The following is a 22,725-nucleotide window of genomic DNA, read 5'->3' as shown; positions in this document are numbered from 1 at the left end:
AAAATGACGAAAAATACATAGAAACTTGCATTGGCTGCGAAACATGCAGAAATCCCGATTAAAATTATTACAGATCACACTTCCTTTTCTGTTTGTTTTTGCATTTCCTTTCTTTTTCTCCTTCTCTTTCATAATTTTCTCAAAAAAAGTAATTATATCATCATCTGGTAATAATTTATCAATAACCTTGCAATTCCTTATAACATTTGTTTCGTTGTCACGTGATAACTTATGTAACCAACCGGAAGTCACTGAACCATTCAAGAGCTCAAGAGCTTCATCCGTAGCCTCACTTAGACACCGGCACCGTGCCGATGAGGGAAGACCGGCGGCAGCGGGGCCAAAAAAAGGGTGCCGCCGCCGCGCCACCGGTAAGATATCGGCGGCGCGCCGCCGGCGCGATCAATGTTGACCGCAAACATTAATGTTTTCATCAGTCTTTCTCAAATCACAGCTTAAATTTACAACAGATTTGAGCCTATTCATGAGTTCAAAACTTCACAAGTCGCTTGCTGGAAACTGGTCTTCTTCGTTATTCATCAAGAGAAATAGAAATCTGGTAGAAACGAAATGGCTGTGGTGTTTCAGAACCCTTGCATAATAGTTGAAGCATCTATTAGCTCTGTATTCTTAACATAAATCATTATCAAAATTAGTAGTTTTTTTCATCGAGCATGAGAACACTTCAATTACAATGAAACAAAAAACACTTAATGATTTATTCGGTATGAAGGAAAATGAAGTGCCAGCTATTTTCTTGGGTAAAAATTGAAAAGCTCATCCGTTTTAAATGTAATTAAATGACATAAAATGCAGACTGAAGTAGCTCCAGGAAGATATTGAGATTTTCTTTCTAGTTCGTCACTTTTAATCCAAGCAAAATGTTAGGAGACTTAGTATCAGTTATTGAGTTTAATCTTTGATTTCCAAATGCTAACAAAATTACCAAATTTAAGAAAGTTGCAACAATAAGTCACCTGGTGTCAAAATACTCAAAGACTCCTCTTTGACCCTCACCCAGGCTCGAAGCTTCTGCTACGGTCATATTCATAGAAATCTCCAAAGGGTTTCTTTTTAAAATAGCTTTTCAAGTGTAGTTAGGGGTATTTAGCCTTTTTTGTGTTTCTTCAAAGCTTTGAAAAAAGTGTTATAATATTTCAAATGTTACATCTGTTATATTTGTGCGTATTTTTTGTCATCATTTGTGGGGTGATCGAATTTTTTAAACCAATTTAGATTAGACCCGGGCGCCGCACCGATGAGGGAGGACCGGCGGCAGCGGGGCCAAAACAACGCGCCGCCGCCATACCACCTGTAAGATGTTGGCGGCGCGCCGCCGGCACGATCAATGTTGACCGCAAACATAAATATTTTCATCAGTCTTTCTCAAATCACAGCTTCAGATTTGAGCCTATTCATAAGTTAAAAAATTCTCAAGTCGCTGGCTGGAAACCGGTCTTCTTCGTTACTCATCAAGAGAGGTAGAAATCTGGTGGAAACGAAATGGTTGTGGTGTTTCAGAACCCTTGCGTAATACGAGTAGTTGAAGTATCTATTAGCTATGTATTCTTAACATAAATAATTATCAAAATTATTAGTTTTTTTTATCGAGCATTGCTGCGTACAAAACTTCAAATAGTGTATCACAAAATTCGTCAGTTATCTGGGTAAAAACTTTGAAAATAAGTTTGAACTTAGAAGCTTAATTTCTTCATAATGCCCTTTGCCTGTATCTGTTTTGTCACTTTTAAAACAGTTGAAATGGGCGACTTTGATATTGATTCTTTTTTTTTGCTCTTTTGGATTCCTAAAAAGCCTTCCTTGTATTAAAAACTGGTTTTAATCACAATTAAAAAAAAAGCATTTTAAAGTTTTTTTTTGGCTTCTTTATAGAATATTTGTCATGTAGACTAAGGCTCAACTGCTACTTTTCTATTGCTTTTGGCTGCTCTTTTAGATATTATTCATTTTTTCTTTTGGGGATTCATTCCAAATTATAAACTCATAAATACCTAATATCCGTCAAATTATAAACTGCATCTAAAAGGAGTAAATTTATCAAATTGAAAAAAACATCATGAACACTTCACATGAGAACACTTCAATTACAATGAAACAAAAAACACTTAATGGTTTATTCAGTATGAAGAAAAACGAAGTGCCAGCTATTTTCTTAGGTAAAAAATGAAAAGCTGATCCGTTTTAAATGTAATTAAATGAAATAATGTGCACACTGAAGTAGCTCCAGGAAGATGTTGGGATTTTCTTCCTAGTTCGTCACTTTTAATCCAAGCAAAATGTTAGGACACTTAGTATCAGTTATTGAGTTTAAGCTTTGAGTTTAAGCTTTGATTTCGAGATAATATCTCGAAAAAAATTTCGAGATATTATCATTTAAATTTAATACCTCCCTACCCTCCCCCCCTTCTGGATACCACCTTGATAGGATACCGTCCGAGCATTACATTAGAAAAATAATTTACTTAATAATTAACTAGGTCACTATATGGTTAAAAAAAAATACGCAAAATAACGTTAAACAGCTTAGTGTTTCTTAAAAAAAATATTGAGGGTACGGGTAAAGGGGTACAATGAAAACAACAAAAATGTCGAAATTATTCGGATATACCTCAAATAATTGGAAAACTGAGTCATAGATTCGCCGTGGCATTCAATAAGATCCAAAGAATCTAATTAAAAGGGAGCACACACAAAACCCAAATTAGGCCAGAAGCCTATGAAAAATCGCACAATACGAAAGACAATAAACAATTCCCAATGGGGGACCCTGGGTCTATCAAAATATTTCAATGGTTTAGCAGGGAATTTGATATCATTTTCTTCCGTCTCCACTTCAAATGAAAAAAAATTATCTCTTGGCATCCCTGCTTTCAATTAAAAAAAAATGAGGTATTATCATTTTAAAATGATAGCCCCTTATCACCCCCACTATAGGCAATAATTTACAATTTATTTATGAATCATATTTTTGGGGTAGGTTCTGTTTCAATCTTTAATTCCCCAACCTTGTACATAGCCTAGTCTATAGCTAATTTTTATCTCAATGGAAGGGTTTTTTTGTGGGGGGGGGGGGGGGGGTAAAAATTTTTCAGAAAGAAGATTGTATTTTCTATCAGGCGTTCAACAATTGAGTTTTAAACACAAAGAAAATCTTATTTAAAAACAGCAAAAGAAAAAAAACTCTGCAAACTTACAATTCAGCTGTAGAAACGATCTGTCGGCTCTCAATTTCAAATTCCAACTGAAGGCTGAAGCTGTATAGTAGTGAATGCGTTCTATAATTCTATAAATCTTGAAAATAAAATCCTTGACTACGAATGATGTAAGAAATAGCGATTGGGAAACTACACTCGAAATTATTTAAACTCACTTCATAAATACGATAATTTTTTCGTCAACATATGAAGAACTGTGTATATTGCAATATTTGCAATTGCATATTGCATCTGTCATGTTTTTATGCAAAGTAACAAAAGAGACGAAAATTAACGAACAAGAGAGTAGTGAAGAATTATGGTATGCAAAGTAATATTTGGCAGGGAAAGTCACTGGTGACAAATCGCTAGGGGTGGCACTGTGATTTCGTGATTTTCGGGGATTCGGGGAACCAAATTTTTTTTCGGGGTGGTGCATAGATTTTCGGGGAAATACCCGAAAATCCGGAATAGTGCAAGCCCTGCTTGATTTCTAATCAGGAAAATCGAAATACTAAACCACACGAGAAGGAAAAGCTCCGACTTTGCGGTTGACGCAATAATGAATTGCCGCAAAATTAATCTAAAGTCGACCAAACGCCACCGCCTTTGCCGGCAGTGGCTCGCCATCGGCACGCAGGTGGCGTTGCGACACTTCGGCGGCGGTCAACCAGGCCTCTCGTCGGTGGCGTCGATCGATCCGCCGGGGTCTACTGTAGATACGTAAGAACGTTGCAACATGTAGTACCCTGAGGTCACAACACTGTCAAAGACTCCTCCATGAACCTCCCAAATTGAAAGCTTTTATTGTGACCTGGCCTTTTAATGTAACTTGGGCACTGGACCAAGGGCGCCATTGTCACTCGAGAGCAACGTTAAGTGGGGATGTTGATATCGCTTTCGTCACACCAATTCGTTTTATTCTGAATGTGCCTGGCACTTATCAATGAATGTTTTCAAAGTAAACTCGTGTCATCAATAAGAAAAAAAACGGGTTGGACGCACGTGTCCCTTTCCCTTTGGACGATAAAACTATAGAAGTGCTGTAACAAGTATAACTCATGAATATCTTGTTAATTTTTGTAAACTTTTTGGCATCCCTGCTTAAAAAAAAAACAAAAAAAAACAAGGCACTGTCACTTAAATATAATAACTCCCTGGGCCCCCCCCCCTCGGGATACCATCTTGATAGGATACTGTCTCTGCTTTAAGATTGTGTTTGTGGGGCTAAAGAGTAGATGTAGTGTAGTACTATGGAGTGAATTGCTTTTGCATCTTAAATGAATGACATTGAAGTAAAACTTTTAGCAAGAAATGTCTGAAAAGTGTTTTGGTGGAGATGGGGCGATTACAGAGGGGTGCTAGATAGTAGCTATAGTGTGGTACCGTGGTGTGAATTGCTTGCAAAAACCCAAATGAATGACTTGAAGTTAAAATTTTAAACAAGAACTGTCTGAAAAGTTTTTTGGGGGAGATGAGGCGATGACAAAGGGATGCTAGAGAGTAGTTATAGTGTGGTACTGTGGCGTGAATTGCTTTTGAAAACCCGAATGAATAGCTTGAAATAAAACTTTTAACAAGAAATGTCTGAAAAGTGATTTGGGGAGATGGGATGATGTCAGAGGTGAGTCACAGGGACAGTAATAGTCTGGTATTGTTAGGTGAAATGCTTAGAGTATCAAACAGCAGTAAAGAAAGTGGGGCAACTTCTCTGTTTTCAAAAATATAATGTTTAATGGGATATGTTAGCTTATTTTTGGAGCGAAAAGGATTGAAAATGTCCTCGGGGGTTACGGTTGGTATCATATGGAGGGCTCGTGCCAGTGTGAAAACATTTTCACCGCGCCATTTCGCTCTAGAGCATAAGTATACTTTTTAACGGTTTGGCCATCTACTCTTCTCGCAAGATGATCTTCAATCCTCCCTCATTAGGTATCCTTGCTTAAGGTGACTCGCCACCGTTATTACACAGCACTCGTGTGTGTGCCGTGCCTGGGGGATTCCCCCAAAGGGTCCTTTTAGTCTAGCTTGTGTTATACACTGGTGTCATTCATATTAGACCTGGTCATGGAAATCTAAGGGATCTTCCTGAATAAAAATATACCAAAATTTTGGTTAGGAATCCTGTCAATATAGAAGAAATATTAGAATGCTTGGAATCCTGGGTGGGCTGCCAGGGGGAGGGAATCTTGCCAGGGGTTATTATGTCTGTGATTGTGTGTGTGTGTCTTTGATTGTGTGTGTGTGTGTCTGAGATTGTGAGATTATTTGTGTTATGCGTGTGATTGTGTGTGTATGATTGTGTGATTTTGTTTGTGTGATTGTGTGTATTTGATTGTGTGATTTTATATGTGTGATTGTGTGATTGTGTGTGTGATTTTGTGATTTTGTGTGTGTGATTGTATGTGTGTGATTGTGCGTGTGTGAATGTGTGATTGTGTGTGTGTGACTGTGTGATTGTGCGTGTGTGTGATTGTTAGATTGTGTGTGTGTGATTGTTTGGTTGTTTGTTTGTGATTGTGTGTGTGTGATTGTGTGATGTTGTGTGTGTGATTGTGTGTGTGATTGTGTCTGTGATTGTGTCTATGATTGTTTGATTGTATTTGTCTTTGATTGTGTCTGTGATTGTGTGATTGTGTCTGTGATTGTGTGATTGTGTCTGTGATTGTGTTATTGTGTCTGTGATTGTGTCTGTGATTGTGTGATTGTGTCTGTGATTGTGTGATTGTATCTGTTTTTGTGTGATTGTGTCTGTGATTGCGCGATTGTGTCTGTGATTTTGTGATTGTGTCTGTAATTGTGTGATTGTGTCTGTAATTGTGTATGTGATTGTATGATTGTGTCTGTGATTTGGTGATTGTATCTGTGATTGTGTGATTGTCTATGTGATTGTGTGATTGTGTCTGTGATTGCGTGATTATGTCAGTGATTGTGTGATTATGTCTGTGATTGTGCCTGTGATTGTGTGATTGCGTCTGTGATTGTATCTTTGATTGTGTAATTGTGTCTGTGATTTGTGACTGTGTCTTTGATTGTGTGATTGAAAAAAAATTGAGGATACGAGTAAAGGGGTACAAAAACAACAACAAAAATGTCGAAAATATTCAGATATACCTTAAATTATTGGAAAACTGAGTCATAGATTCGCCGTGACATTCAATAAGATCCAACGAATCTAATTAAAAGGGAGCACACACAAAAGCCAAATTCGGCCAGTAGCCTATGAGAAATCACGAAATACCCAAAACAATGAACAAGTCCCAATGAGGGGCCTGGGTCTATCAAAATATTTCAATGGTTTCCCAGTGAATTTGATATCATTTTATTCTGTCTCCTCTTTAAATGAAAACAAATAATTATCTTTTTGGCATCCCTGCTTTCAATAAAAAAAAATGAGGTATTATCATTTAAAAATAATAGCCCCCTATCCCCCCCCACTATAGGTAATAATTTACAATTTATTTATGAATCATATTTTTGGGGTAACTTCTGTTTCAATCTTTAATTCCCCAACCTTCTACATAGCTTAGTCTATAGCTAAATTTTGTCTCAATAGAAGGGTTTTCACACAATCACAGACACAATCACACAATCACAGATACAGTCACACAATCACAGACACAATCACACAATCACATACACAATCACACAATCACAGACAAAGTCACACAATCACAGACAAAATCACACAATCACAGACATAATCACACAATCACAGACACAATCACAAAATCAAAGACAGACTCAAAAAATCACAGACCCAATAACACAATCATAGACACAATCACACAATCACAGACACAATCACACAATAACAGACCCAATAACACAATCACAGACACAATCACACAATCACAGACACAATCAAACAATCACAGACACAATCAAACTATCACAGACACAATTACACAATTAAAGACGTAATCACACAATCACAGACACAATCACAATGTCACAGACACAATCACACAATCACAGACACAATCACACAATCACAACCACACAAACACAATCACACACACACAATCACACAAACACACTCACACAATCACACACACAAAAACACACACACAAAATCACACAATCACACACACACAATCACACACACAGTCACACACACACATAATCAAAGACACACACACAATCACAGACACACACACACACACAATCACAGACACACACACAATCACAGGCACACCCACAAACAATCACAGACACACAGACACGCAATCACAGACACACACACACAATCGTAGACACACAATCACAACCACAGACACACAATCACAATCACAGACACACAATCATAATCAAAGACACACAATCACAAAATCACACACACAATAAAACACAAACAATCATACAATCACACACACAATAATACACACACAATCACACATTCTCAAACACACAATCACACTAACAATCAAACACACAATCACACACACAATCCCACAATAACACAATCACATACACAATCATACAATCACACACAAAAAACACACAATCACACACACACAGACACACACACACAATCACAGATATACACACAATCACACTCACAATCACACAATAGCAGACACAATCAAACAATCACAGACACAATCACAGACACAATACCAAAATCACAGAAGCAATAACACAATCACAGATACAATCACACAATCACAGACACAATCACACAATCATAGACACAATCAAACAATCACAGACACAATCACACAGTCAGACACACAATCACAGAATCACAGACACACAATCACACAATCACAAACACAATCACACACACAATCACATACAAACAATCACACACACACAATCAAACGCACGCATTCACAGATACACAATTACACAATCACACACACATAATCACACAATTACCCACACACAATCACACATACACACACACAATAACACACACACACAATCACACACACACACAGTCACACAATCACAATCATACACATATAATCAAAGACACACACACAATCACAGACACACACACACACAATCACAGACACAGACACGCAATCACAAACATACACACAATCACAGACAAACACACAAATAATCACACACATAGACAAACACAATCACAGACACACACACACACACACACACAATCTCAGACACACACACAATCGCAAACACACAATCACAATCACAGACAAACAATCACAATCACAGACACACAATAACAACCACAGAAACACAATCACAATCACACACACAATCACAGACACACACAATCACAGACACATACACAAACAATCACAGGCACACACACACAAAATCACAGATACAATCACACAATCACAGCCACAATCACAGACACAATCACACAATAACAGACACAATCACACAATCAGAGACACAGTCATACAATCACAAACACAATCAAACAATCACAGAAACAATCACACAATCACACAATCACAGACACAATCACAGACACAATCACACAATCACACACACACAATCACAGAATCACACACACACTATCACACAATCACACACACAATCACACAAACAATGACAGACAATCACACACCCACAATCAAACACACAATCACACAGTCACACACACATAATCACACAAACACAATCACACACACACCCACAAACACACAATCAAACACACACTCACACTGTCACACACACATAATCACGCAATCACAGAGACAAAATCACACAATCACACATACACACAATCACACACACACAATCACACACACACACAATAACACACACACAATCACACACACACAATCAAACCCAAAATCACACACACACAATCCCACAATCAAACACACACTCAATCACACAATCACACACACACAATCACACAATAGCACACACACAATCACAGACACACACAAACACAATCACAGACAAATACATAATCACAGACACACAATCACAGACACACAATCACAGACACACACACACAATCACAGACACACACACACACAATCACAGACACAAACACTCACAATAACAGACACACACACACACACACACAATCATGGAAACACACATACACACTATCACATGCACACACAAAAATTCACAGACACAGACACACAATCACAGACACACACACACAAAATCGAAGATACACACACAATCGAAGACACATAATCACAATCACAGACACACAATCACAATCACACACACACAATCACAATCTCAGACACACAATCCCAATCACACAATCACAAACACAATCGCACAATCACACACACAATAACACACACAATCACATACACATAATCACAAAATCACCCACACAGTCACACGAACAATTACACACACAATCACACAAACACACACACACAACGACACAATGACACACACAGTCACACAATAACACACACAATTACAGAAACACACACAATCAGTTTCCCAATCGAATTACCCCTTTTCGAAGATTCTACAACAACTCCTTCGATACAAGGTGCCCTGGTATGGAAATAAAAAATAATAATACATTATTACAACATCGTTCTTTACTTAGGCAGCGCGATTACGCTGCCTATTAAAATTACAAACCTTCCAATCACTTTCGACTATTGAAAAGGGCACTCAGCCTTTCGATTCCCAATCGAATGAGTCCTTTTGGATTTTCTAGGGGCAACACTTTCTAAAAACACCTTTTATGTCCCCAGGGGGACCATTACAACCCTTACCTAAGGGCTGTTAGGGGGGTTGTCATCCTCAAAGACGTAATTTCCAGAACTTTCAACTAAGTTAAACAAAATGGCTATTTAAAATTTTGATTAGATATGTTTGAGGAAATGGTGGGCGTGAGAGGGGCGTTAGTTGCTCTCCAATAACTTTCAACTATTAAAAAAGACACTAGCCCTTTTAATTTCCAATCAAATGAGCCCTTTTGAAGTTTCTACGACAATGCTTTCAATAAAAGTCCTATATTCCACCAGGGCATAACTTACAACCCTTGTCCTGAGGGCTGGGGGAGGGAGGGGGGGGGTTCTTCCTCAAAGACCTAATTTCCAGGACTTTCTACTACGTTGAATAAAATGGCTATCTTAAAATTTTGATTGGATGTGTTTGGGGGAATGGTGGGCATGAGACGGGGTGAGTTACCCTTCAATCACTTTCGACTATTAAAAAGGGCACTAGCCATCTCGATTTCCAATTGAATGATCCTCTTTTGATTTTTTTTTTACGACAAGGCTATCTATAAAACCTTATACCCAAGGCAAAACTTACAACCTTTGCATTTTTCGACTATTAGAAAGGGCACTAGCCCTTTCAATTTCCAATCAAATGAGCCCTTTTTGAAATTTCTACAAGAAGTTTCTATATAAACATTATTTGCCCCCAGGGCATAACTTACAACCCTTGCATTGAAGGTTCTGAGGGGGTTATCATCCTAAATGACCTTATCTCCAGAACTTTCAACTATGTTGAACAAAATGGATATCTCGAAATTTTGATTGGAGGTGTTTGGGGAAATGATGAGCGTGAGAGGGGTGTTAGTTGCCCTTCAATCACTTTTAACTATTAAAAAGGGCACTAGGCCTTTGAATTTCTAATTGAATGAGCCCTTTTTGAAGTTTCTACAACATCGCTTTCAATAAAAGCCTTATATGTCCCCAGGGCATAACTTACAACCCTTGCTGTGAGGCTTGTGGGGGGGGGGGGAGGGGTTGTCATCGTTAAAGACCCATTTTCCAAAACTTTCAACTACGTTGAATAAAATGGCTATCTAAAAATTTTTATTGGATGTGTTTGGGGAAAAAGTGGGCTTGAGAGGGGGGTTAGTTGCCCTCAAATCACTTTTGAGACTGTTAAAAAGGGCACTAGTCCTTTGAATTTCCAATCGAATGAGCCCTTTTTCAAGTTTCTACGACAAAGATTTCAGTAAAACCGTATATTCCCCCAGGGCATAACTTATAACCCTTGCCCTGAAGACTGTGGGGTGAGTTTCCTGCTCAAAGGTATAATTTACAGAACTTTCAACAGAGTGGAACAAAATGGCTATTTCAAAATTTTGATTGGATGTGGTTGGAGAAATGTTGGGCGTGGAAGGGGTGTTAGTTGCCTTCCAATCACTTTTGACTATTGAAAAGGTCACTAGCCCTTTTAATTTCCAATCGAATGAGCCTTTTTTGAAGTTTCTACGACAACGCTTTCTATAAAACCCTTATATGTCCCCAGAGCATAACTTACAGCCCTTGCCCTGACGGCTGTGGGGGATTGTCCACCTCAAAAATATAATTTCTATCTGGAAATCAACTACGCTGAAAAAAATTGCTATCTCAAAATTTTGATTGGATGTGTTTGGGGAAATGGCGGGTATGGAAGGGGTGTTAGTTGCCTTCCAACCACTTTCAACTATTAAAAAGGGCACTAGCAATTTAAATTCCCAATCGAATGAGTCTTTTGTGAAGTTTCTACGACAAAGCTTTCTATAAAAACCTTATATGCCCTCAGGGCATAACTTTTAACCCTTGCCCTGAAGACTGTGGGGGAGTATCCTGCTCTAAGGTGTAATTTCCAGAACTTTCAGCTGAGTGGAACAAAATGGCTATCTCAAAATTTGATTGGATGTGTTTGGGGGAATGTTGGGCGTGACAGGGGTGTTAGTTGCCTTTTTCTCACTTTCGACTATTAAAAAGAGTACTATCCATTTCAATTTCCAATCGAACGAGCCCTTTTTGAAGTTTCTACGACAACGCTTTCTATAAAAACCTTATATGTCCCAGAGCTAACTTGCAACCCTAGCCCTGAGGGCATCCTAAAAGACCTAATTTCCAGAAATTTCAACTACGTTGAACAGAATATGGCTATCTCAAAAATTTTGATTGGATATGTTTGGGGAAAAGGTGGGCGTGAGAGGGGGATTAGCTGCCCTCCAATCACTTTCGACAATTAAAAAGGTCACTAGCCCTTTGAGTTTCCATTCGAATGAGCCATTTTAGAAGTTTTTATAACAACGCTTTCTATAAAAATTTTATATGCCCCCAGGGCATAACTTACAACGCTTGCCCTGAGGGCTGTGGGGGAGTGTCCTCCTCAAAAATATAATTTCTATCTGGAAATCAACTACACTGAACAAAATACCTCTCTCAAAATTTTGATTGGATGTGTTTTCGGAAATGGTGGGCGTGGAAGGAGTATTAGTTGCCTTCCAATTACTTTCGACTATTAAAAAGGGTACAAGCCACTCCAATTTCCGATTGAATGAGCCCTTTTCGACAAGTTTCTACGACATATTCTTCGATACGAAGTGCCCTGGTCTAAAGGAAAAAAATAATAAATAATACATTGTGCCAACATCGTTCTTATATGCCCTTAAGGCATAACTTAAAACCCTTGCCCTGAGGGTTGTGGGGGAGTGTCCTCCTCAAAAATATAATTTCTATCTGGATATTAGTAGAAAGGGGGTGCTAGTCCCACGATTCACCCCTGCTGCCACCTACAACTTTTTTACATAATTTATGCATGTTCTTATGGTTTTTGTCAGTGAGAATGAAAAAACAGGATTTTTCTCACTTGAAAAAACAGGATTTTTCTCACATTGATGGATGTTTCTTGGACGGCTATGAGTGTTGGTCAATTTATTTGATGTTTTTCTTTGATGTCAACGGTAATTTATGTCTGTTTTATGGTTTTGTCAGTGAGAATGAACAAACATGATTTTTCTCACACTGATGGATGTTTCTTGGACGGTTATGAGTGTTGGTCAATTTATTTGATGTTTTTCATGGATGTCAACAGTAATTTATGTCTGTTTTATGGTTTTTGTCAGTGAGAATGAAAAAACAGGACTTTTCTCACTTTGATGGATGTTTCAAGGTCGATTTATTTGCTATTGTTGTTATTGTTCGTCCAAGTGCACGCTAGGGGAGAATGTTATGATCCAAGAATAGAAAACAGGATCACGTGTCTCCTTCTAAGCCAATCAAAAGGCTGGTTACATATTAGTGGGAGAGGATTGCAGAGAATATAAGGAAAGGATTTTTGCTATAGTTTCTATTAGTCTGTGAATAGAATTCACAGGGGTGAGAAGAAGAATAGTTTGACTTTACTCATTTGGATATATTTGTGTGTTGATGATAGCGAGTGGAATGTTGACTCCATTAGAAGTTATTAGTGGAGTTGATGGCAATAATACTAGAGCACCAAACATTGCGGTGGAAATCACGAGAGGATCAGAGTTTTGTCTGGAATAGGATGAAGTGTATGCAAGATATGTGATATCCTTGAGCAAATTTAAAATGGAGGATCAATTATGTTTCGCTGCTAAAGTTGATATAGCACATGTGAATAGACTTCAATGTGCTTTAAGTGCATTAGTGAAACATATTGAAGACAATAAACTGTATCGCTAATTGTACATGCTTAGTATTATTGTTGTTGTAATTATTCAATAAAATTGTTTCGAAATCGAAAATGTTCCCATTCTTTTCTGGTCAGGTTAGGTTAGAGCTAACGAATCAGGGTCAGAATAGAGTCAGCAGTCAGAGTGAAAGGATTGAAAAATGAATAAATTTGAGAAAGAGAGAATTAGATCAAATCTAGTATTTATGGAAAAACATTTGATTTTGGATGATGATTTTCTCGAGTTATCTCTTCAACGCAGGATATTCTCTCGTCAGGGAACACTTGACAATATAATGAGGACTGATTCTCCCCCATTGAACTATTGTATGAAACTTTTAAGATGTGACTCAAATGCTTATACTCAATTTATTGATATATTAATTGGAACAAAGCAGAATCATATCGTGGATATACTTTTGAAAACATTGCCAATGGATTCAATGTAGATGGCTCCTCCTTCGAAAGAGGTAACGTCACAGAGCTACTCCTCCCCCATTCCTCCACCTTGAATTTATCCGTTGGCAGGAACGATCAGTTTCGTTTCAGCTGTGAGAGAGTTGACATCGGAAACCAAAAAAAAAAAAATGTTCTATACATGTCCACTGTGCATGTACACTCTTGGCAGTTGGACTCAATGTGAGAATTGTACAATTATTGACGACTATAGTTAAAATTGTAAATTATTTAATCCTTATAAATTACATAGAGGCTATGCAGTACAAATTAAAGTATGTAATTCATGTCTTGAAGAGGTGTGTGACTCTCACCCTAGAGGACACCTCTGCTCCAATTGTCACTATGATAAATGTGATCAGTGGGAGAATACTTAACCCGCTATGATTGGAAAGAATCCCAAGCGTGATTTTAGTTAATTTTTACAAGATTTGTATCGTCGTGGATTTAAATTATTCTGGGAAGAGGATTCAGGTCTACGATTCAACTGTTGGGATAATAAGATAATTTGGTTTCTACGTCATCGTTTTGATGACACTGTATATTATGACTATAAGCCAAATGATTTTTCTTCGGCAGTTACCGAATGTGATTCACCATTTGAAAACACTGTATGCGATATTGCTTCAAATAGACAGATTGAAACTCGTGAATTTCATAATATGAATGCAAATAGTATCATTGACTATACAAAGAGATATGACAAGAGTGAAGTTACATTGTACTGTAGAAAATGTGACCCTGACTTTGCATTTAATCAAGATCAATATACAGTGAATCCAAATGATTTACCGGCATTAGTGGTTCACGATAGTTGCCTATACATCGAAGAAGAAGAAATCTAAAGTGAAGATTTAAAGACATTGTTGTATATTAATGCATTTTATTAATAAACAAATTCAAAAACATTTTTTACGCACTTTACTCTTAGGGCACTGAAATCAATACTGTATAGGTCTGAGAGGATATTTTCCACTTGAAAGTCGTTCAGACGTGGATTGTCACCATAAATGTGGAGAAACTGCTTGTAAGTATAGCCGCGACATCGGAACACAAAATATAGTAGTGCATGGAAGCCATAGCTTTTAGTCATTAGATCCTGCACCCTCTTCCGATTTTGAATAATAGTTTTCCCACTGCTCTCAATATAGTTGCTGATGTGGGGTGTGTAAAGTGTATAGGGTAGACCAAGAGGATCAAAAAATTCAATCGTCTTCATTGTTTGAAAGATGCACAACCAATGGCCCGTCAGCACAGTCGATGGACTGCTATTAACAATAATTAAGCTATTGTTTGCACTTTGAATTTTTCTTAGAAAGTCCGAGAGCAGACAATAGGATTTGTGCTGGGACATGTAGGGATTCATATTAAATACATTGATTATTTGACTGGTGTTCATGGCGCCAAGTCTAGTAGAAAACTGCTTTCGGGAGTGACTTCCCAATAGGTTTCATATTGATTTAGTGAGATTAGTGCAATACTCTCAGCCAATGGGTCGGCAAATGTACACTCTAAACGCACACTTCCCGTACGTACTATACTCATATCCTGTGTGCCAGACAAATCTAGTGCAATGATACCATGTGTTTTAGCAAACATTTCTTCGGTTATACCATTTTCAAATAGTTGCGAATCATGATCTAGGGTTTGCATGGTCAACTCATACAATGTTCTATAGGATTTATCAAAGGATATATTGTAGAGTGGGATGCCATTTACTTTGCAAACAAGAGATGAAAGTCTAAACATCTCGAATTTATGTGGGCATTCAGTCAACGATCCTATTGCACTGGCGATTTTTACAAATGCTAAAGCGAGTTTTGACGGAATTTTGCCATTGATAAAGGATGAATCGGTGAATGTGCGTGACCCCATGGCAATATGTCGTTGATTGGTGATTTTATGATGAACAAGTAGTTTAATATTATTTCCATTGGCTCTAAGTTTTTCCACTGCCAAAGCAACAGAACTCATGACTTGTTGTTTGCGTACATGAAGTATTGCCGAGGTGAGGGAGAGGCTTACATCCGGATTGGCAGCAAGATCTTTTCTCAATATGAAATTGGATGGTGCAAACGTCAATTTTATATACACTTTAACATTGGGCGGCAGCCATTAGGGTATATTAAATATTTCATGATATATTTTTCCAACTAGATATAATTCGCTAGTTGTAGCATTTTCAAATTCACCTGTACTATCAGTATTAGTAATATTTTCATATACATTGGAGGCGTAACTCAATTCCTTGTATGAATTGGGTTTCATCAACATTAATTGCATATAGCTTGTATAATTTGAGAGATTGTTGCTTGTGCTCACCAGCGTTCCATTGATGTAGACACTGATTTGACGAAATAAATTATGTAATATACAACTTTCATAGGATATTCCATCAGCCCAAATTGGCATTGTATTATATGATTTCCGTACTTTCATTTGTAAATCTATAAATTTTGAAGACATGTCCATAAAGTAGTCTTCATTGGAATAAATTTGAAAGCGGATATTATCGGAGAGGGGTTGTTGAGGATAAAATTGTTCATAGTATCCATGCTTGACACTCACATCAACATTTTCAGCATTGAATAGATTCAATGAGGCGGTGATTGAAGCTTGAGAATCCTTATGCAGTTGGTAGGACATCTTAAGAGAAGAAATCTAGTTTCGATCTAACAATTCTCTTCCTAGGGCTTCTTCTTCTGTTTACACTACGTGTTGGCTTTTTCCTTCTTTTCTTTGACAGGAGTGGTGATGTCTTTCGTTTCCGACCTGAGTGGAGACTGATGAGTGATGCATTGTTTCTCGACCTTTTTAAACCTTTTCCATTTTGTTTTAATCTCTCCCCAAGGGTTCCCGCACTGAATCTAAGATTTTCCGTAGCACTTTTTTTAAAATCCTTGTCAGAGCCCCAATCGTATAGTGTAGAGGATGCAAAATCATGCGCAGCCGGTACAAGATATTTTCTAGCCAGTGGTAGTGAAGAGCGAAACAGCTTAGCAAACCAACTGCCAAGACTGTATCCAGACATTTACGAACGACCTCTGTAATAGTCCATTCCATTGCCCTGTTGTCTTGGGCCAAGAGTATTAACATAGCAGTCAATATCAGGACAAGTGAATACCACTTTTCTATTAGACATCTTGTTGTTGTTGAACGATGGGACTAAAATGACATGTAATCACAGCCAAACCTTTTGAAATTGCTATGGGATCACCCAATTCAGTTCTTAATGTTAACTGACAGAGTTCCAAATAGGAAGTGTTTACAGGAATATATTGAAGATGCTTTATATTGTAGGGGTGAATATGCTCTTGATTGGTTTTTCGTTCAAGAACTCGTAGGAGGGGAACATTTGAATTACCAACCCGAGATGTTTCCACAAATGAGGCGTAGAGAAATATACAAGTGGCCGTGGAGAAGGCAGGCGGGTAGTAAGCAAAAATGAAATTAGTATTTCCGGCACTTTTACCATTGCTTATATTGAGCTTAAAGCCAAGAACATCCTTTAGGTTATCATTGAGAATAACCTTTTCACTGGCAATAGGTGAACTAATGTAGATCTTGCCCTCCTCCTTTGAATAGTTGAAATGAAAAGCTCCTTTTTTACGAGCGGAAATTCTTTTATTAATATAACAACATACATTATTCATACAGGTGAGCTCCTCGGTGGGTAATTCAATATATGGATAATCCATCCAGTTGATCTTTTGAATTTGTTCTTGGTCACCTGAGGGTGGTGGCGGCCAATCATAGGGTCTAATTTTATTTCATATTTACGATCCTTTCTCAGGATGTCATGGGTATTTTTGAGAATACAGTCGACAAGAGCCACTTCATACTTTCCGTCGTCGAAATTGATGGTGGGGGAGAGTTTCGTCCAGCGGCGGATCCAGGGGGGGCCGGGGGGCCCTGGGTCCCCCCAAGATTTTCTGGCGCCCTCTCATCCATCGTGCAAACAACCCTTTTTTTGTGAATGATTCAACTAAGGCCGACGCTAAAAAAACAAATCGGATACGCCGTCATTTTTTACTTTCTTTTTATCACATTATCTAAAGTTCAAATCCGACACTGCACGAATCATGATTATTGGGTTTATTTTTGGGACGTGCTAAACGAGCAAAACATTTTGTGAATGCTTACGAGAAACGCATGTCTTTGGGGAGTTGCGCGGGTGGTTAGATCCAACCGGCGGGAGGCTAGGCGCAAGCGACCCTGCCACTGCCTTCGGAGTATTTTTGCTCTGTGTGTTAGACCAGTTAGACGGAAACGCATTTAAAATGGATCGGAAAAAAAAAAAATCAGGGCATGAATATAGAACAGAGAAGAAACAAAGAATGATGGCGGAAAGCCGTAAAGGATCGAGGGACATCTCTGATTATTTTGCCAAGAAAGATCAGATTAAAGGTAATCTTTTAAAGATAGAACAATAAGGAAGGAGTGTCGTTTAAAGTGGGTATCAACACTTCTAATTTCTAGCTTTAGCCCATTGTCGGATAGCTTTCCTGATAAGGCTGATTCGTCAAGCTTCATCGCGTACCAGCTGCTTTTGTTGTTATATATTGCATACGGTCCCTCTTGTACAGTGTTCTTCGTATGCAATTTGTCCGAAGCGTTTGACCTGATTTTTACCAGCCCACTCGTCTCGCCTGACGGTTATGATATTGGCTTAAAGCAGTATTTTTACCGACACACTGTGTCAGCTCTGAAATTATCTTTCAAATTCTTGCAGTTAAAGCTCTCTCTTTAGCCTTGTAAACTTCGGTGATAATTGTTTCGGGTTTCAGCTCTTGAAAAATATTTGTTAGCATATGTCGGGGATCGGTTCTTGGGGTTGCAAATTAAATTAGTGATGTTTAGGGTGGTATTTTATTTTAAAGTCCGGGTTTCCTAGAAATAGTTTTGGGGTATGAAAGTTCAAGATTGTTGGGGGAGTTTAAAGTTAATGTTGCTGATTCAGTTTATTTTCAAATTTAGTTCCAATTCTGCCTTCACCATGTTGAGAGTTAAATCTACTAAAGCAAGCCATTATGCAAAGTGTATATACGTTTACAATAAATGTCTTGTGCAAACTTTAAAAGAGAAACTTTTTTTGTTAGATGTTGAGACGACGACAACTTCTGATGCCCACTCTGAGTCGACGGTCGGAATGCACAAAAACGCATTCAGCCAGGAGAACGAACTGTCACCAACAACTCCGTCCACTTCACAGACGGCCTTCATAACAAACTTCGGCGAAACGACACACACTGATCAGCTGACTGAAGGATCAAGAAGCAGTACTCAAACCTTGGTGGTACATAGCCCAACACTGATTTCACAGTCCCCGCACCCGCAGCAGAATCAAAGCGCTATTTTTTCGCCTGAAACTGACTTCACGCCGTCGAATGACTTTGGTATTGCAGTAGCGCTAAAAGAGCGAAATCAGTTGTCTTCTGGCGAAATTATGTTTTTTATGAACGAAAGGTGGAAGCCGAAGAACCAATCTGATCTTCCAGTCTCGACACAAAAGAGAAAAGGTGGCGAAGTCAAGCGTCGCTTGAATACCGAACATCTTGCCCGGTATCCTTGGCTCGCAGTGAGTCGTCATCCAGACCATGAAGGCCTTTGGTGCAGTGTTTGTGTTTTGATGAGGACCAACGAAAGCGGAGGAGGATGGTCGGCTTTATCTGGAGGTGGCGGAGGGCAAAAAATGGGAAAGTTGGTCTTGAAACCGCTAAAAGACTATTCGAAACTTACCGGGAAAGATGGTGCGCTGACAAACCATGCTGAAGCACAGTTTCACAAACACTGCCAGGAAAAAGCTGCCGCGCTGCTAACAACGTTTCAGCGCGGTAGTCAAGATCAAGATATCAGGAATGCTCTGGACTGTGAAAGGGTCAAGCAAATACAACAGAACCGTGCACTCTTGAGAAGCGTTGTTGAAACTGTCAAGCTTTGCGGGGCACAGAATATCCCCCTTCGTGGCCACCGTGATGATGGCAAACTTGATATCCAAGACTCTGATGTCATTACAGCAGTAAACGACGGGAATTTCCGCCACCTACTTCGGTATCGGATTCAGAGTGGAGACTCGCAATTAAAAATTTACTTGAAAATGCACCGAGCAACGCCAAATATACGAGTAAACAGATCCAGAATGAACTGATTGGAACAATTGGGGAAATGATAAAAACCGAAGTAGTGAGAAAAGCAAACAAAGCAACGGTTTGGTGTCTTCTTGCGGACGAGTCAACAGACAGGCAGACCAGGGAGCTGATGGTCATTGTTTGTCGTTATGTGTGTAAAACCGAGCAGGGATACGTGATTCGAGAAGATCCTTTTGCAGTTGTCGATGCCTTTCAAACCCTGTCAAGACTCGCTGGAGATGAGGAAAGTGACGACGGTAGAAGCATCGAAGAGAAGCTAGACGGCAAGAGCCTCGGGAAGCTGCTGTTGAGTGAGGTCAGGAAGTCAAATCTGGATTTGTCAAAGTGCGTTGGTCAAGGATATTACAAAGCTGCTAGCATGGCAAGCTTGACAAATGGTGCTGCTGCTGAAGTTAAACGCCAGTGTGAACTGGCAGATTACTTCCACTGTGTGAGCCATGCCACAAATCTCTCATGTTCAAAGATAGTTTCAGTTCCCATTCTGCGCAATGCCCAAGACGTTGTTCGCGACACAATTTCTCACTTCAGCTCAAGTGCCAAGAGAACAAGACTTCTAAAAAAGCATCTTATCGCGGACAAAGCTAAAACAGAGACATTCGTCTGTCTTTGTACCACGAGATTTGTAGAGAGACACGAAGCAATCAGCAGGTTTTGGGACTCCCTTCCGTCGATCGTTTCTGCTCTGCAGGAGATGGAAGGATGGCACGATCGAGAGGCAAGTAGCAGAGCTTATGCATTACGATCCTGCATTGAAAAATCAGATACACTCGTAGGACTTGTTTGCCTGAATTCGTTTTCGTCGATCATGAAACCTTTGGCCGAGTCACTACAACAGAAGGATGGTGACCTCGTGAGAGCCTTGTCCCTCATTAGCAGCGTGAAGGCAATGCTGGAAGATATGCGATCACATGCCGAAACCAAATTCAGACTGCTTTACGAAGATCTTCTGAAAATGGCCGAAAAGATTGATGCTACCATCAAGGTAACGCAGCCACGCATGGCTTCACGTTCTACATACCGGGCAGGGGTACCCAAGATGGATCCAGAAAGTCATTATAGGATGGCGGCATTTATTCCAGCCCTGGACGCCATGCTGCTTGATTTTACGGAGCGGTTCAGCTGCCATTTTACGAATGCTGCAAAACTTTCAGCTTTGATCCCGGCTGTGGTTAATGGCAAACGCTGGGAGGACGTTCAGCCAGGGTAAGAAAAGTACAAGGAGCTGCTCGTGGGTACGGAGATAGACGTTAAAACCGAGTTCGAGATTTGGAACAAGTATTGGTCTAAGGAAACCGTGCAAAAACCGAAAACAGCTATTTCAGCGCTGAACAGTTGTCAGGAAAATGTATTTCCCAACATCTTCGCATTGTTGACAATTCTCGCGACGCTTCCTGTGTCAACCTGTGAAGCAGAACGAATGTTTTCAAAGGTTGACAGGACATGTTCATCAATACGAAGCATGATGACTGAAGAGAGGTTGGAGGCTCTACTACTCATGCAGACTTACAGAGACGAACTGCCGAAAACAGACGATGCTATCGATATGTTCGCTCTCAGAAAAGCTCGCCGATTGAGTTTAGTTGTGTAGTGTGGTACTGTTTTTATTTTCTTTTGCTACGTTTTACCTTAATGAGCATATTTGGCAGTGTTTTCATATAAATAAAGAGCTATCAAATTAGTCCTGTATAATCAGTTTTTGGCGCCCTGTGTCCGGCGCGGCCCCCCCCCCCAAGATTTTCCTCTAGATCCGCCGGTGGTTTCGTCCAAAAATCACTTGTTCTATTCAAGTCATTGTAGAGAGGATCAGAAACATTGGACATGAAAGTCATATAGAAATCATTGGGCATTGTCAATATCTTCAGCACTGACCCAAGAATCAAAATCTGAGTTGTATCCTAGCCAGCGAACAAGCAACTGTCTCTTGCCCCTACGAGTACGGCTCTTTAATATCTTTTCAATTTGATAAATTTCCCTACTGTTTCTAACTTTTTGTAGTTAACAGTCATAGAAACCGCCGAGAATCTCTTCATCTTTGGTGTCTCGCAGTCGATATGTCGTGGGTTCGGTGTCCAGGATTTTGGACACTTTAAAAAGTTCGGTGCTCCATAACTAATTCCCCTTTCAAAAATATTGGTGGTTCTATTAATTCGAACACTATCACCAACATTGAATTTCTTCTTAACATTTTTTTCTCTCTTTCACCATTGGAGTATTATTTTAGAAAAACATCAAATGTATTTTTATTGTAGTGAGCGTCCCAAAGGCTTGAGTTGGACAGAGATCGATGAGGTCGATGGTTGTATATCCGCATGATTTTATATAAATCATGAATAAAATCCTATGTGCTTTTCCAGATACAATATCTTGATATTATTTGTAGAATTGTTCTTCTTAAGCGTTCAGCCAAAGCAGCCTTTATCGGGATGTGACTATGATAAAGTGATTTATTATATTTCAAAAGAAACCTTTGCACATGGGGATTAACAAATTCACTACCACGATCCTATTGAGTTTTTCTATATGAATCCTGTTCAAGAATACTTTCTAAGGCATGA

This window comes from Artemia sp. Qi Xiang Cuo, chromosome 5 (genome assembly GCF_049724085.1).
Source record: "Artemia sp. Qi Xiang Cuo chromosome 5, ASM4972408v1, whole genome shotgun sequence".
Lineage (NCBI taxonomy): Eukaryota > Metazoa > Arthropoda > Branchiopoda > Anostraca > Artemiidae > Artemia > Artemia sp. Qi Xiang Cuo.
Note: the sequence above shows the minus strand (reverse complement) of the source record.